This window comes from Schistocerca nitens, chromosome 2, assembly GCF_023898315.1.
Source record: "Schistocerca nitens isolate TAMUIC-IGC-003100 chromosome 2, iqSchNite1.1, whole genome shotgun sequence".
Lineage (NCBI taxonomy): Eukaryota > Metazoa > Arthropoda > Insecta > Orthoptera > Acrididae > Schistocerca > Schistocerca nitens.
In genome coordinates, this window is record NC_064615.1 from 170,227,249 (window position 1) to 170,246,189 (window position 18,941).

Here is an 18,941-nt window from a genome sequence, read left to right on the forward strand (position 1 = left end):
TGAGAGAACCTGGCGACTTGCAACGAACGTTACACATAATATCAGACCATAACAAAACTTTTCCTCGCTGAGAACCGCTACATAATGATGAAAAGAAAGAAGGTAATCACTCACTACGTTTTGCTCGTTCAAGCAGTAAAACTGCAATATTTTTGCTACTTACTGATTGACGACGCATTTTGCAGGCAATATTCACATGTACCCTTAAATGGACCTGCAAAATTTTATCACTGTACGACAAACAGTTCAGGACAAAAACGCTATAAACACTGAGGTGCGTGAAAAAAGCTACCGCATTGGGTTTAAATTAATTACTACCTTGATATTAACTCTTCTCACAACAGATTCCTTAAAATGTATCCAAGTATTCCGCTAAATGCTCTACGAAGTTATATCATTGTACGATACATAGTTTAGGAGATATGGGGTCGTAATTAAAGAGACGCGTGACAAACTGCCACTTCATTCATGATTTTTAAATTTATTACATCTTTACAACTTACTCTGTTCGCATCACATTTCGCAGATAGTATCCAAATATACCACTGAAGGTACCTGCGGAGTCATGTAGTTGTATCACACCGTTTTCCAGAGATATGACGTCACAGAGATTGAGCTGCGTGCAAACGAATCCGCAGGTCGAAATTAGCTACAGATACCGGTGAAATACGTGTACAAATACGCGTTAAATATGTTGAACACATGTGACAAATGCGCACCCTAGCAAAGCCGCAGGTAAATAGCTCCTCCTAAACACCTGGACCGATTTCTTACCAAATTTGGTACACATATTATTTACTATCTGGAATGAAATAATGTGGGTGAAGGAACCAACAGCCTCCTATTGTTGTGGTGGTGAGAAGGTGGAGAGAGAAGGGAGGAAGAAATAGAGGCATACACAGAGAGAGGGAAGTAAGACATGACACGGATATGAGAGAGGTGGAGATGTTCTGTCTGAGAGGGAGTGGGGGAAAGTACAGAATGAAAGGATGTAGACAGAATAAGAGAAGGATATGGTCAGAGGGGGGGGGGGGAGGTGGATATGGAAAGGGGAGAAGATGGACAGAAGTAGGAGAGGAGAAGATAGAGAACTTGGAGCAATGATGGACATAAGGGGAGGAGGACATAAGGGGAGGAGGACATAAACAGAGAAAGGAAGGAGGAATGGGAGGAGGGGGAGGGGACACAAAAAGGAGAGGAGGAAATGGACAGGGGGGAGGAGATAAAGGGAGTGAGAAGAAGATAGAGGGGCAGGAAATTGACATTGAGGACTCAGAGAAGGGTAAGAGGAGATGGGCAGAGATTGCAGGAGTAGTTGGACAGGGGAGGAGTAAGTGGACAGAGTGGTGAGTAGCAGATGGACAGAGTAGCAGGAGGAGATTAGGCTGTGTCGGAGTTGAACAGAGAAAGAAGAGAAAAGGAAATGGGCAGAGAGGGGGAGTCAGAAAATTAAGATGTGACGGAGATGAACAGAGAGAGGAGGAAAAGGAGATGGACATAGAGGGTGGCAGTGGAGGTGGAGATAGAGAGAGGAAGGAGGAGATGGGCCTATAGAACTGGAGTAAAGACTCGCTCGAAAACGTCGGCTACTCTGGTAGTTTATCGAGTAATACAGACGATCCCTAACTGCAATACTTTTTTGTGACTTCTAGTTCTGTTGTGGTTGAATTTGTTATTGGTGCTTATTTTATCCGTTCCTTGAATTTCCTCTAGAATTTTTATCCCCACACTTCCCTCTATTACACTCTTCCCTCTGTTACCAAGTTCACCATTCATTCATTAGGATGTGTCACTTTTATTATAAAGCTTTGCCATAAATTTTTTCTATAGACAATTCGATTCAGTATCTCATTAGTTATTCGATCTACCCATCTAATCTTCGACATTCTACTGCAGAACCACGTTGAAAAATCTTTCTATTCTCTTTATGTCTGAACTGCATATCGTCCACTTCCATTTCTGTACAACGCCACATCGCTGACAACTCAGAAAACTCACTTGTGCTGTATGTTTCTCACTTCACAACCGCACAAACAACACTTCGTACAGTATTTTCAAAACTTCTGTTGATCGCAACCGATGCAACCCTCTAGCGGTTCTAGGCGCTCAGTCAGGAACCGCGCGACTGCTACGGTCGTAGGTTCGAATCCTGCCTCGGGCATGGATGTGTGTGATGTCCTTAGGTTAGTTAGGTTTAAGTAGTTCTAAGTTCTAGGGGACTTATGACCACAGATGTTGAGTCCCATAGTGCTCAGAGCCATTTGAACCATTTGATGCAACCCTGGGGAGACCACATCTGTATAACATAATGTTATGTTAGATCGGATGAGATCCTCATAGTATCTAAAGGTAGTCCATGGTTTACTTTTGAAGAACTATGGGAACAAATATTTGTTTCAGTCATGGACAGATACTTCTGCAAATTACTTTTTCCTGCAAATATTTTCAATATTATTTATTTTATGCAAATTAACAACATTTCTACTAGATGACAGCATTTATTTCATCGACCGGTTTTTAATCACGCCAACTGACTGTATTAAGGATTATTCTATCTGGCTGACAATAATGCCAAAATTCATTACTCGTACAGAGCGAAATGGAGCAGTGATTGCCACATAGGACTCATATTCGGGAGGGTGGAGGTTCAACTCACGATCTCGACATCCAGACTTAGGTTTACCACGACTTTCCTAAGTCGTGATCCAAATATCGGGATAGTTTCTTCGGAAAGCGTACGGCAGATTTGCTTCTCTGTCCCTTCGTAATCCGGACTTGTGCTTCGTCCCTAATGACAGCACTGTCGATGGGACGTTAAATTCTAATCTTCCTTCATTCCTTTTTATTATGTGTACATAATTCCTATCCTTAAGATAATGAGAAACCACATAACGAATGTTTGTAAAGACAATTTTCTGCAATAAACATTTTAAATAGAATGGGGAGAATGTTTTAGTAACGGAAGGAAAGTTAATACAGCTTGTCATTTATAAAACTCTTTGAATGTGGACTTAACGGTCTTATACGTCCATTTATATCTATTTCGTTTGATCTCTAACAATGGAGGCTTTTAGTTTCTCCGCTCCTGTGACTTTGCATCAGCATCGCCTTCTCGCTCGAATATTTCACATGCAGAAATTTGTCTTTCATATGACGTGCGAAAATTGGAAGTTCAATGAAAACTGGGAACAACGCTATTAAGGAAGAACTGAGCGCAAAGTAAACTGTAGGTGTCAGAGGCGGAAATATATGGCCAAGGTATTCAAATTTATTCGAGAGGGGGGGAAACGATTTGCTGGAAATACTTCTTAGACTTTGCCATTTAAATTGGGAAAACATTATAGCCTTCTCCACTTCCGTGGTAGCTTCCTTCTGCATATTCTCATATTCTCGCTTTAACTTCATAGAAAGGATTTCATTTTGAAGAATTTGCTACTCTCAAGCAAATATTTGCGGTCGCCCTGTTCCTTCTGCTTTATACGAATACTTCTTGCAGTCGTCTGCTGGCATTATACCATCTGTTCCGCGGAACTGATCTTTCTTATCAGGAAGTACTTGAATAAAAGAAAAAAATGGGCAAGAGCGAGTATGACTTAGAATTATTTTTTACACCTGCCAAGGGACCAAAGACCGTAGCTGTGACATAAATTAATAAATTCTATCCGATCCTGAGAAAAAGGAGTCTTTACAGACTGGCAGACAAACAGACCGCCGGATAACCTTTTACATATAAATATATCGTGTGATATCATTATAAATTAACAGTTTTCTGATTTATTCCTTTGGTTGTGCTTTAGAATCTTGTTTTGTGCCGAATTTCATGATTCTAGATCAACGAGAAGTGCCCTGGAGGTTCTGGTGAGTGAGTTTGTCAGAATGAAAATATGTGACGTAAATAGCCGTACCTCAGAAGCTTACATTTATTATGCCGTCAAGGGACATAAATTTCAACTTGGTACTTTTACCCGTTCTGTCAGACAGACAAACAGAACAACAGCCAGAAAGACGGTCAAGAAGGTGATCGTATAAAGGTTCTGTTTTACCGATTCAGGCACAGAACTCTAAAAATGAACTGGTCGTACGGTGTTATTGGCCGGGAAACCCCTTCGGAGGTAGTTCGGCTACCTAGTGCATGTCATTTTATCTGACGATAATTAGGCCCATCCCTTTCAAAAAGTATTGTTGTTTGTTGCCCTCGACAATCTGAATTCTTCTGCGGCCTACGACATCCTCTGGCCCATAAGTTCTGCCCAGGCTTTATTTCCACTTTTAGTATGTGTTCATTTGCAATATGCTACACGCAATTTATTTTTGCTGTAATTACTTGCAGTTCATACATTCCAAAGAACTGCGAGACAGTCGGCTGTCCCTCATATTGGGAGAACAGCAGAACACAAGTTTGTGTAGAGCCGTCGGATGTCATCGCTATAATTCACTAACATCAGAAATGTGACTCTCTGGAACCGTTATAAAATGAACCCGGGTCGCTGATCTACACTATTCTGTGAAACTTATGGGCGAAAGTATGATGTGTCACTGCCAAGTAACGTTGTTTGATGAAATATATCCCATAAATAGATATAACTACTATAGAGTTGTACAAAAGGTAACTGAAAGAAATACGCGGTGACAAGAACAGAAATGACACTTTTATTCAAAGACAATAATTACCATTAAGAAACTTTCCTGACAGATTAAAACTGTGTGCCGGACCGAGATTCGAACTCGGGACCTTTGCCTTCCGGTAAGTGCTCATCCAACTGATCTACACAAGCAGGACCCATACGCCGCCCTAAGAGCTTTACTTCTGCCAGTACCTTGTCTCCTACCTTCCAAACTTTACAGAAGCTCTTCTGCGAACCTTGCAGAACTAGCACTCCTGAAAGAAAGGATATTGCGGAGATTTGGCTTAGCCACAGCCTGGGGGATGTTTCCAGGATGAGATTTGCACTCTGCAGCGGAGTATGCGCTGATATGAAGCTTTTCTGGCAGATTAAAATTTTATGTCGGACCGGGAATCGAACTCGGGACCTTTGCCTTTCGCGGAAACATCCCGAGTTCGAGTCTCGGTCCGGCACACAGTTTTAATCTGCCAGAAAAGTTTCATATCAGCGCACCATCCGCTGCAGAGTGAAAAATCTCATTCTGGAATTACCATTAAGTCACCGCGATTTTTTATAGTCTCTTGGATATTAAAAACGGCGGGACGTGGCTGTTAATATGTTGTGTGATCACCACACACAGCAGTGCATCTTCTGCAACGTGCTCGTGTGCTGTCCACAAAGTTGACACGGAGTTCTTGTGGTAGGGCGTCCCATTACTCCATCGGCGTGGGTGAAAACTGCTATATGGTTGTATATGCATGGGGACGTTCTGCAATTTGTCTCTCCAATGGCTCCCAACTGTGTTCGATGGGATTTAAGACGAGAGGGAGGGTCAGGCCAGTCCAATCGCCGAGTATCTTCACATTCCAATAGCTCCTCCATATGCACAGTTCGATGCGGTGGCGAATTGTTATCCACCTGGACCACCAGAGGGGTCCTGTTCGATAATGTTGGAGGTATCTTGAAATGGCGAGAAGTGCGACCACGTAATGCAACCAGGAGCATTGTCAAACATATTCGTTCTAATGGTCCTTGTGTTTTGGCGTGAGGACGAATAAGGTTGTATGACCGTACTTACCTCCAAATCTGTGAACACAGTACATCAAACCGCTCAACCTTATTGCGACACTGCACGCCTGCTCTATGTGCGCCTTACCAGGGGCGCATCCGCTCCTGACTTGATATTTGTGGGTGACAGATAATTCGCGACCACTCTGAACAGCGCAGCTGTAGGAGCTCTTGAAACGAGAGCATATCCAACGACGGACTAGCCTGCACATTCCCCCATCTCAAATCCCTTCCAGCACAAGTGCGATGCGTTGCGGATACGTGTAGCAGCACGTTCACATGCACCAACGACCGCGCTGGCGGAGGAATGGAAAACCCAACTTCAGTGCATTTAAAGTCTTTGAATAGAAGTTTCATTGCTGTTTGTCTCACTGCTTGTTTAAGTTAGTTACCTTCTGTACTGTACTGTGGTAGTTTCAACTAACGTCCAAGTTTCTTCCAACTTTGTTAGTTGGCAGTGACATATCATACGAAAGTTACTTTCGTCCTTAAGTTCTGCACAGCATTGTAGTAGGCTGTTACATTTGTATTTGCGGTTGACGCTTATTCATACTGATGTCAACGTTCGGTCAGCGGCTCCCGCGCCTTCGACATTGATGAGGAAGGTGCAAACCAGCAAGTTTCTAACGAGCTACGCCTCGAAGCAGTTCGTTCGAAGTCTGACAGCAGAGGAAATGCTCGTCAACTCAAGCAGCGAGATGGTAGCGTGGAGATTTTGACAACTCAAAACTGATCCACCCTTATGTCAGCATCTGAACCTCCCTGCAGTAACGTGGATTACACTCGTCTAGCGGGAACGTTTTACTCGGTGGTCCTATGGGTACTTCCCTGATGGAAACGGCCCAAATTTCATCATCTCATTTGATGTCATCTGTACATACAGTGGCACAGCATTGCCTTCTACAATCACTCACCGACGGTATCCAATTACGCAGCAGTCAGATTCAACTTCAGTCACTGCAGAGCCTGATTGTTGAAGCGAAAGAAACAATCGATACTAACTACCAAAGGGTGCGTTTACCCCCTATACATGTAGAATATGGATTTTCATTGAATATGTTTTATGCTCTTGACTTACGACTTCCGGGAGAGTACCAAATCTACTCTGTGGCTTTGAAAGTAGAATCTACAAACATCGAACGTGTAAAACTAAGATCGTTCTGTTTGTGTAAGTTGTCGTAGACATCCAGAAGGTGTTCGATTCAGTCCCTCCTGTCAATCAGTGAACAAGAAAGTAACTTAGAAATATCCGACCAGCTTTGTAATTAGTTAAATAATTTCTCGGCACGTGGAACAACATTGTTAACAAGATGGAATCGAGAGATGTGAAAACAGCGTAAAGCGGCAGTCTAAGAGAGTTTTGTAGCGTCGTTGCTGACCGCGGTAAATATGGCGGAGCACAATGACACGGTTTAAGGAAGATGCTTGCATCTGTAACGTCCTCACAACGCCAGAAAAGCGTAGTGCAATGTAGAAAGGCGTGCAACGTATGTAAACTTACTCCAAGGATGATCCCCAATATAATTAAAAGTTAGGCATGTATATATATCCTACTTATATCCCACATCAAACCAGTCACAAGACTGGTTAGAGAGAGAGTCATATATATATATATGGTTCCTATTTAAAGAAACGCTGATATGTGGCCCGGTCACGATCACTGTACGAGAGAGAGAGAGAGAGAGAGAGTCATCAGCCTTGTGACTGGTTTGATGCGGCATGTAAGTAGGCGAAATGAAGAAGCAGTGATGACTAATAAGTGATAGTAATGAGTTTCTCAAGGTTGGAATTCAAACTCACGTAGAATTTTTTTAAGGACATCATATTCGCCACTGACTGTAGAAATTATTTGTTTCAAAATTACAGTTTCGGCCTTTGGGCCATTTTCAAGTGCTACAGTAGAAACTAAAAATTATACAAAAAATAAGCACTGAGTGTATACACAGAAATGCACAAACATGTCATGACAGTAGAACATTACAAAAATGATGAAAATCATACATTACTTATATTTGGTTTTAGCACGTGTTAGCCTTTAAAATACTTCGACATGTATTCATGTCATCGTTAGAAATAAGGCTTTTCATTGCAGCGAAGCTCTGTCTATCGCGAAATGATGTAAATTACCTGAACTGTTACCAGTGTTAACTTCTTCATATAAATCACTAAAAATCAATGTTATAATACGCACTTTACATGTTAACTAAGTCCGTTGGCTTGAAAATACGTTCACAAGCAGGCTGTCTGTGCACTTATCAGAGATAGTACATTTCAGTAATAACAGTTGTGAGCTTCATATCATAACATCTTTGTATATCTGTTGACAACATACAGATCTGTAGGTGATGACGCAGTCGTAAGGTACGAGACGACAAGATAGGAAAAAATCTATTTATAAATCAGTAGCGTAAAAATACACACGTTATTCACTGAAAAGGTCTCACCCTGTCTTGGCTACTCATACATAACATGGCAACAAAAATCTTATAACAGAGTAGCGTAGAAACACATACGTTAATCGTTCAAAAGGTCCTACAATGACTTAGGTAATCATATAACACATGGCAAGAGGAATTTTGTTTGTGTATGCATTACAAATGATTAAAAAACACTGTATATAGAAAACGCTTTGCAGTGATATATGTTGTGCTCCAATGATGTGACCAGCAGTGGAGCACAACAAATCAGAACAATACATCACAAGACGCAGCCTCGTGAATACAGGATGTGACTTTTTACCGAGACCTAATAGAAGAATGTAGTTACGTTAAAACATATTTAGATACTATGACAAATTCCGAAGTGCTTAAAATACAGTCAATAAGGGAGTAAACCGTAATTATACAGTACTATGTTGCACTGCTAAAACAGATTTGGTAAGCACTCTAAAGGTAAAATGAAATGAAGATGATAAATTTAATTTACTAAAATAAATTGTATGGGAGTGTACTTGACTCTGTCTCGTTATCACATATAAAAACTGCAACACAATAAAAAATATCGGCAGCACTTGTTACACAGCATTTGTGAAGAGCTGGTAAAATACATCACATAGCAATAAATTAAATAAAGACGAAAATAAAAAGTGGTTACACATATGATTCTTCCATGTTACCAAATAAAAACGTTGGAAGCACCATGAATATTATGAAATCAAGGTACAAACGTTTCTGTAAAAAATGTTAGGGCAATAAACACACATCAGATGGGAAGGTAATGCGCCCTAATTCCATGTTACGTGCTGTCATTTGCACATAAAATAGAATGGAAATTACCTACAAAATTTATTTGTGGAATCAGTTTGATCGTTACGTAAGTCATTAGGATGATTTTAATGCAGTTCTAAATTTATATTTCTTGAAGAATCTTCATAATTCTACTTTTAATCACTCTATGTATTACTTTGAGAGTTGAAACTGTGTTGCTCTTCATACGTGTATTCTCAATTATAAGCTTATTGAAGAGGAATATAATGCTCTCTGTCTTCCTAATATGTTCTATAAACAAAACAGAATGTGGTACATGCACAAAACGTTATCTTGGACAACTGGGTGGGCGTTCACTGACAGGAAGAAAGAAATCTCCAACTACAAGGAGACATCCCCACAACGAACATACTAGAAATATCAGCTGTACTGCAGCTCATCACACAGTACAACTACTACACATTCAACAACAAATTTTTAATCAACAAATAGTAAATCCAAAGCAATGCAAAATAAAATATTGATACAGATATGTAGTCGTTATAATTTGCCTAACAGATGAATTGCAGTCTCGTATGAAGGAACTTCACGAGGAGAAAACACCATCCACCCACAAATACAGTTCACGATAGGAACACAAACCGATGAAAAACTCAATTTCTTAGATCGCATCGTACACAAGAGAAACTACAAATACAAGTTTACAATTTATAGGAAATCCACAATCACCAGCCCATCAGTCATAACCAATCGAATCACCCCATAATTCATAAAGAAGTGAGCTTCAGATATTTACTACACAGACTAAACAAAACAATAATGAACAAACATAATTATACAGAATAATCTAACGCAATGAAAGAAACTGCGCGGTAGAATGGGTATGATACATAGGCTATAGGTAAAACGAAATCACAAAACATAGACACACACAGACACAACACAACTCACAACGAATCAGCAGACAGTAAGAAACTAATGGTGTATAATGAGTTACAACAACAAAGTTACAGACAGGGTGGGAAATTAACTTAAGAGACACGGGCTCAAAATAGCACACAGAACCAACAACACAATACGGAAGAGTCTCTGAAGAAACAGAGCCAACACTGACAAATATCATCCAGTCTGGGATATATCAACTAGCTTGTAACTGCTGTCAATCCGTATACGTGAATCAAACACGCAGGCATTTTAGAACGAGGTATACACAACACCCCAGAGGACTGAAAAGCGACATCGATTGTTGGTATGACTCGAATTGTGGTTCAGAGCTGAATGCAGTAAGATTTATCAAAATGTAGGAAGACACCATCTTCAGAAAATCGCTTAGGACTTTTTTAGAAAAGATTTTCAATAATCTCTTCTTTGGCTTTCTCTCTTATGGAGTTTATTATAACACTAGTATGATCTGCAAATGTACCGACTGTTGAATGTTATTTGGAAGATTATTCACATACATAAGTGGATCGAAAACTGAACCCAATGGGAGTTCCTTCATAATTTCTTTCTTGTCTAAAATTTTCTACCCTTCCTTGTTTGAATTATTCAGCGCAACGTTTTACTTTCTGTTTGTGAAGTATGGTTCAAACTAGTTGGGTACAAAGCTGCCAAAAACATTGAACTTAAGTTTCTCTGAGAGCGTACCGTGGTTTGCACCAGTGGTCACGAAACTTATAAAGCTTCCGAGCTGTTGTTCCGTTTTTGAATCCTACTGTGAGCTGCCAATAGAAACGACAGAAATAATAACTTTAAAAAAAAAAAATCTTGCGTTTGTTTATTGCCTGTCCACTTACATTTACAGTACGGTAAACAATAAATAAAATTTAATTAAATCAGATATGAGAAACATAAATTGAAACCGAATTGTAACTAACAAGGAAACCGAAGAATACTTTGTAATAAATTACAAATGTAAGAATCAATTTTTACAAGATATTAACTTTGATGAGAGGGATGGCAAAACTCATCAAAAAGTTTTCTAACGTTAGGAGACCAGCTAGTAACTGCGCGGAAGAAATACGCAGTTATTAGCGTGTTATGAGCTCAATGGAGCAATCCAGGTTATCTAACGTGACCGTTCATGCGATCTACCGAAAACGACTGAACTGTGCCGTCCAGCGCCTTCGCAAGATCACAATAAATTCCAGCTGGCGTATTTTATTACTAGCTGTTGCTCGCAGCTTTACTCACATGTCAGTAAAATTAAATGCAGTGTGCTTACGGCTTTATTGCCCAAGACACCCCATTTGGGATTTGCTACCGCTTGCTGCAATTGAGTCTTGTTATTTGACGCTCCTTCGCCGACGCTGTGAAAATTACGAACTACCAGTTTAATAAGTCACGGCTGCAAAATGCTTACACGAATTCTTTAGAGATGACGGTAAAAACTCGTAGAAGCGGACCTCGGGGAAAATAAGTTTGGATTCCATAAAAATGTTGGAACACACAATACAGACCCTACGACTTATCTTAGAAGATAGATTAAGAAAGGCAAACATACGTTTCTAGCATTTGTAGATTTACCGAAATCTTTTGGGAATGCTGACTGGAATACTCTTTTTCAAATTCTAAAGGCGAAAGGGGTAAAATACAGGGAGCGAAAAGCTATTTACAATTTTTACAGAAACCAGATGGCAGTTATAAGATTCGAGGGGCATGAAACGGACGCAGTGGTTGGGAAGGGAGTGAGACCGGATTGTAGCCTCTCCCCGATGCTATTCAATCTGTATATGGAGCAAGCAGTAAAGGACACAAAACAAAAATTTGGAGTAAGAATTAAAATCCATGGAGATGAAATAAAAACTTTGAAGAATGCCGATGACATTGTAATTCTGTCGGAGACAAGAAAGGAAGTAGAAGAGCAGTCCAACGGGATGGACAGTGTCTTGAAAGGAGGATATAATATGAACATGAACGAAAGCAAAACAAGGATAATGGAATGTAGTCAAATTAAATCAGGTGTTGCTGAGGGAATCAGATAAGGAAATGAGACTTTTAAAGTAGTAAATGACTTTTGCTATTTGGGAAACAAAATAACTGATGGTGGTGGAAGTAGAGAAGATATAATTGTAGACTGGCAATGGCAAGGAAAGAGTTTCTGCAGAAGAGAAATTTTTTAACATCGAGTATAGATTTAAGTGTCAGGAGGTCGTTTCTGAAAGTATTTGTATGGAGTGTAGCCTTGTATGCAAGTGAAACATGGACGATAAATAGTCTAGACAAGAAGAGAATTGAAGCTTCCGAAACGTAGTGCTGCAGGAGAATGCTGAAGATTAGATGGGTAGATCACATACCTAATGAGGAGGTACTGAACAGAACTAGAGAGAAGAGAAATTAGTTGCACACCTTGACTAGAAGAAGGGATAGGTTGGTAGGACATGTTCTGAGGCATCAAGGGGTCACCAATTTAGTACTGGAGGGCAGTGTGGAGGGTAAAAATCGTAGAGGGAGACCAAGGGATGAATACACTAAGCAGATTCAGAAGGTTGTGGATTGCAGTAGTTTCTCAGAGATGAAGAACCTTCCAGAGGATAAAGTAGCATGAAGAGCTGCATCAAACCAGTCTCTGGACCGAAGACCACAACAACAACAACTACCTGAAGCCACGAATTGTTGACGAAGAGTGATGATGATGGTACTAAAATGAAATGTGGTCTTCCTAAAATTATTAAATAGCTTAAAATGAGAAAGAAATAAAATAAAAAAAATGTAATTTAATGCAGCGCAAATTTTTAACATTTTTTTGTGCATTAAGGTCACATGTCCTGAGGTATCTGCCTATCAAACACGGCTGCAGTTGCGCATTATCATCAAATGCAGCCTCACTGAAAAAAAAAACCATGTTCTATATGTACAGGTACGACTTCTCTCTATTTTTCTTACGGCATTTAAAGGACTTAGTTGTTGTTAGTCTCCAAGTGTCTCAGAAGCTATAAGAGACGCTGAAGTTCAGCGGCTAAAATGCGACGTGCTTGTGTCTGAAATTAGAACAGAAGTATGGATTAAACACGATGAGGCTTGTACAATCGTTGTATTCGTTACGTTGAATCGTTATCTAAGTAGCATATAAAACAATAAAATTCGTAAATGTGACGAAGTTCAAAAGTCAAAGTGTAAATAGCTTTCTGAAAGAGTAATTATTGTTCCATATTTCACGTTATACTCTTCAGATGTATAAATACCTTGTACTACCAGCTTTCTAAAGTAGACTGTGTCCTTCCCCTGGGTTAAAGCTATTTGCATTTTGCACAACAAATTTCATCAAAATCGGTTCAGCGGTTTAGCCGTGAATGCGTAACAGACAGAGTTACTTTCGTATTTATGATATCAGTATGGATTCAAGGCTTGTAATATTTGGTGAATAAATGTATAATCAGTATTCTCAATCGACAAAACCTCTGGAAATCAAACTGAGACATGCTAAGAAATTCTCCCTACTTAAATGTGTGTGCATTAGTTTTTCGAATATTTTCGAGAGAGAGATAGAGAGTATACAATACTAGAAACTTCAGTGACGGTTGTTAGTTATCCTAGTTGCTTAAAGTTTTGTGGAATGACGTTTTTTATGTATTCTCTTCGTTTTTTTAACTGAATGATATAACCCTATTTCTGCTGCTGCATTTAGAAATTAACTGTTAAAAGTTCTCGCAGGTTGTGAGCTATCAGTCACAACATTGCCCTATTATTTAATTATTATGTTATTTTGTACACTGACTAGTTGGCCTGTCTCAGAATATCCCGTACAATTTTCATCTACATGTACATGACTACTCTGCAATTCACATTTAAGTACTTGGCAGAGGGTTCGTTGAACCACAATTCCACTCCCGAACAGCGCGCGGGAAAAACGAACACCTAAACCTTTCTGTTCAAGCTCTGATTTCTCTTATTTTATTTTGATGATCATTCCTACCTATGTAGCTTGGGCTCAACAAAATATTTTCGCATTCGGAAGAGAAAGTTGGTGACTGAAATTTCGTAAATAGATCTCGCCGCGACGAAAAACGTCTTTGCTGTAATGACTTCCATCCCAATTCGCGTATCAATCTGCCACACTCTCTCCCCTACTACGTGATAATACAAAACGAGCTGCCCTTTTTTGCACCCTTTCGATGTCCTCCGTCAATCTGACCTGGTAAGGATCCCACACCGCGCAGCAATATTCTAACAGAGGACGAACGAGTGTAGTGTAAGCTGTCTCTTTAGTGGACTTGTTGCATCTTCTAAGTGTCCTGCCAATGAAACGTAACCTTTGGCTCGCCTTCCCCACAATATTATCTATGTGGTCTTTCCAACTGAAGTTGTTCGTAATTTTAACACCCAGGTACTTAGTTGAATTGACAGCCTTGAGAATTGAACTATTTATCGAGTAATCGAATTCCAACGGATTTCTTTTGGAACTCATGTGGATCACCTCACACTTTTCGTTATTTACCGTCAACTGCCACCTGCCATACCATACAGCAATCTTTTCTAAGTCGCTTTGCAACTGATACTGGTCTTCGGATGACCTTACATGATACTTACAGTATCATCTGCGAACAACCTAAGAGAACTGCTCAGATTGTCACCCAGGTCATTTATATAGATCAGGAACAACAGAGGTCCCAGGACGCTTCCCTGGGGAACACCTGATATCACTTCAGTTTTACTCGATGATTTTCCGTCTATTACTACGAACTGCGACATTCCTGACAGGAATTAATTTGTATAAGGGCGTACATTTTCAGCACAATATTTAGTCTTTCCAACCCTTTATTCGTAGTAATTTTGCTTTAGCGTTTTAAATCAGCTGTTCATCATAGTCGCGTACTTCATTTAATGTTTTACGTAGTATTTTCATCTCTTTCTGTGTTACACTAACCCTCGTTTCAGTTGCCTCTTTTTATCTCTTTAGTATTAACCTGTGTTAAGGTTGGTTAGGGGTGCCCAAAGATTTATTTGTTTACTTAAATTTTAAAAATGAACGGTATCTATTAGATGAATTACTCAAATTTATCTTGTGTTGTGCTGTGGATAAAGAGCCGTTAAGCCCTGAAAATTGATTCCCATGGTGGCAGGGGGGGGGGGGGGTCGCGAAGTTATCTTTGGGATAGCAGAGCTGTTTCTGGTAACCTGTGTGCCGTAAGCCCTCCATTGCGTGCAGTCCAGTGGCTGCTTACGGAAGCGAATGGAGGTGTGGACAAGTGCCGTCAGTTGGTGGAGAACCAAGAACAGAACGCCTTCTCCGAGCTGGGACACCAAGGAGCTGTCTACTGGACCTCTTTAATAGTCAGCGAGGGGCGTGGCCGCAGTGTTGACACAAAAAACCCAGTGGGGTGGCTGGTGTCTTTTCCCGGGCAGAAGGTGATCACATTATTATTACGCTGTCAACGTGACTGAATTTGTTGATGCCATTTAATAGAAAATTATCTTGTTATTTTACCCTGTGAGAGCGATCTGTTCTGTATGTCGTATTGTACATGAAACAGCATTGAGAAATTTGCCTAGACAGTCCGATAGAAGCTTGAATGTAGCTTCGCCTCAGTCACTTCTCAGTGACAGGAATGAGCATAGATCTTTATTTAGCTGAGTGCTATTAGTTATCCTTAGTTAAGACAGAGAGTTGTCTACTAGTTTCTTGTACTGCGGTTAATTCCCGAGCCCACGGGCCAGACATTGTGAAGTATTATAGACTCACTGTTAAAAGCTGGGGAAAAGTCGAGTGCAATTTGTTTTTATTATGTTAAAGGTTTTTTATGAAGAGTTTTTCTTGTTGAGTCCTGCCCTCAAGAATCTTTTGAGCTGTGCGTTAAGTTCTGTTTTGTTATCATTTCTCTTTTGTCGAGAAGAATATTTTCTGTTCAAGAAGTTCTCTGTAAAATTGAGCCCAAGCCTTCACAACCCCCAGCCAAAACCCTGTTCCACCCACATCCTACGTTATTTCGGTGTAGGATAAAGAACTAACGGTTGCTTCGCGTAATCTTCTGCAGTTTACTAATATTAACCCAAACTAACGCTAATTGTAGCATACAAAATGCTATCTGTGGTTAATTTTCTTTTCTGTCTGTTCGGCATCTAAGCAATTATAGTACGTGTTTTACGATGATGCCGTGTACTGGTATAAGGGTATAAGTCGTGTGCGTCCGCTGGGACTTTCATGATGAAATTTAAAAGCCCTCCCTGCTGCTCGGAGACTTTTCAAATCACGGAGGGGTAATTCATGTTCGAGGTGAAAGGGGAGGGGGCTGTGGAGTAAGGGTGGGAGGAGGAGGGAGGAGGGTGGCAGGAAGAAGACTTTTTCGAAAGTAAACAGCCGTTTTGATATTTATAAAGGGCTGCCCCCGATGCGACGGAGCTGATAAATGGGCGATTTCTCGCTCAGCAAGTTTTTAAATTTCAGCTTCTTAATCGAGTTTCAACCGCAGTTCCGTGTTCCTTGACGGGTTTAATTTCCTGGTGACGCATTACTTAATCTTTGAAACATATTTCTCGATTAAAAAGTTCCTCAAATGGGATGAAATACTTGCCAAAAGTCTTATTTAGAATTACTTGATAATCAGGTATTTAGTGATCTGCAGAGCTGAGCTTTCAGAGATTGTGCTGAATGTGAAGCCTTACCAGACAACATTATTCCCCTTTCGTCTTTAGAAACTACTGACTATTTGTTTCCGTTAGAAATCCTAGCTGGTACTCGTAATCTGGTCTCTAGTTGAAATTACAGCTGCTCGTGCAAACTTACCACATTGCGAACATGCTTATTAATTAAAAAACTGTTCCAGAGAAAAAGGAAAAACACGCCTGGTAATTTTTAAAGACAAATGTCTTTGCGTAGGACCTATCATAAACGCAGAGGATCAGATTGTAAAAACTAACTGTATAACGTAACCTGAAATACTTTAAACCTTATTCTCGTGTGAGGCGTAGTCAAGATTTAAGCATTGCAAATCATCAAGCAAAACTGTTTTCATTATTTTGCAAGATATCATACGAAATCTGTTAATCTTGTAACTACTAGGTCATGTACTCACTGAAACTGAGATGTAAATTCAGGACTAATCTGAAATTTAAAAGATGATACATGGGAATGTAAGTTGAACCTGTCTAAATTCTGATTTTCATATATTGAAACAAGCTGTTTGTCTCGTTTCGTATAAATATCATTTATCTGATTAGTAATCAGCCTGCTACTTTTTAGTATACTTTTATTCTGTGCTTAGGGAAAGGAAGGCCTCGTCGCCTATGAATTCCATATTTGACTGCTGTAGACAATTCTTTGTTGTTACGTAGAAATATTGGTCAGTATTCCACATATTTCAGACATTGAAAGATGGTCCACACCTCTACCGACTCTCGGAAGGAATGAACGCCGTCTCAAATTGTATTTCCAATTTCCGTTTACCTTTTTCCGGTGGGTATGACGTGTTAAGAATTTCAATGTACAGTGCAGTGCTATTCCAGTTATTTTATCATCGGCTATCCAATTTTCTCCATTTCAGGCCAGTCACGTATCATCAGTACCAAAAAAACAAACATAAAGAGTGTAGGTTGACTACATCTATGGTCTTATAAAAGATTATTCGTACATACATTATACACGTATTGTGTACATACACTGTGTCACGTAATTATATAAAAATACGCTTACAAAAACTGTTCAACTGCTTGTTCTACAGTTGAAACGCTTAGACATTCTAAAAGGTTCTGCTACTGTATAGTATGCTTTGTATATAATATGAAGTTTCCTAGCTTTAATTCGTTTTCCTGTTACTATTCCCTTGTTCTAGTTAAATGGGAAAAGCAGCTGATTTGGTCGGTTGAGCGATAGTTGCGTATCTGCTTAAAGCTGTTGCAACATCTACTCTACAAATGCTTCTGCGTGAAAAGTAGCCCAGAATCACCTCCCACTCTATAAAAAATCTACCTACAACCAAAACTATGTATCCACAAACTGTTATTCAACTTTAACTCGTACACTAACGTTTAACTACAAGGAACGTAATCTGCATTGAACTTTAACTGGCCTGAGTACAACTTGTCCTTATATTAAATGCGCAAATGAAGTAAAATAATTATCTGTACCCTAATAAAAATATCCACTTACCTCGCGTCTTGACAATATTGTTGCAGATTTCTCGAAAGCACAACAGCAAGCAGGCAGCGACTAAGCTAGACGTCAGTTTTTAAGTAAAATTTCCAGTCACAATTCAAACTGTTGCAAAGCATATGGCGTAATGTGGTAATGCGTAGTGATAAACCAGCTTTCAACAGTGAGATGGTGACAGAAACTATTCCTATGAAATGATACTCCAAGACAATTACTTTAGAATGAAGAATGTATTCAAAAAGACAGAGTTAAACTTCGCGTGATCTTCACACATCACGCTGGTCTGAACGATAATATGCTTCATATACTGAACAATGATTTGAAAACCATGTTAACAGAGAATTTCTATAAAAACCACACAGCTTAGTGAGTTGGCATCTCAAAGCATTATTCAGGGAAGTGGGCCGATCTTATTGTAGTTCTGAGCAAGTTAACCAGCAGGCCATAGCCATTCGACAAAGTAGCTAAGCAGTGCTACAGTCGTACCTCGAACTTCAACTCTTCAAAAAATAATAACATCATTCGAAATTTGTATTCTTGTCGCCTTCCACTTTATACATCATATCCATCCTTTCTATCCTTTACAATAAAATTTTCTTCGTCTAACAGATATAATCACAAGCCAACACAGCACTATTGAAGATGTCCATCGCCTACCACATTTCAACTAAGACTCCACAGAGACAAAGAATGTGTCTCCACAGGACCAAAGATTGTTCAACAGTAACAAAAATTTCTCTCTCTCTCTCTCTCTCTCTCTCTCTCTCTCTCTCTCCCTGACGTGCACATCGAAAACTTACAAAAATCAAAATGACATGCCCACCTTATACTGTATCTGGTGACTTGAAACACTGCTCGTAATGTAACAAGTTGTTGTCCTTCTACAATGTACAGTCGCATAAGGAAAAAGAAACAGGACATTTAGATTTGTTAAGTGCTAATTTTTAGCAAATCTTTTCACAATAATATTTCGCA

At 39.6% G+C, this 18,941-nt stretch overlaps 1 protein-coding gene across 1 annotated transcript in view; it reads left to right on the forward strand.

Annotated features, from left to right (window-relative positions):
• LOC126234901 (uncharacterized) overlaps positions 1-18,941 on the forward strand; it is a 447,962-nt gene that overhangs the window by 17,393 nt on the left and 411,628 nt on the right. The window lies entirely within an intron of this gene.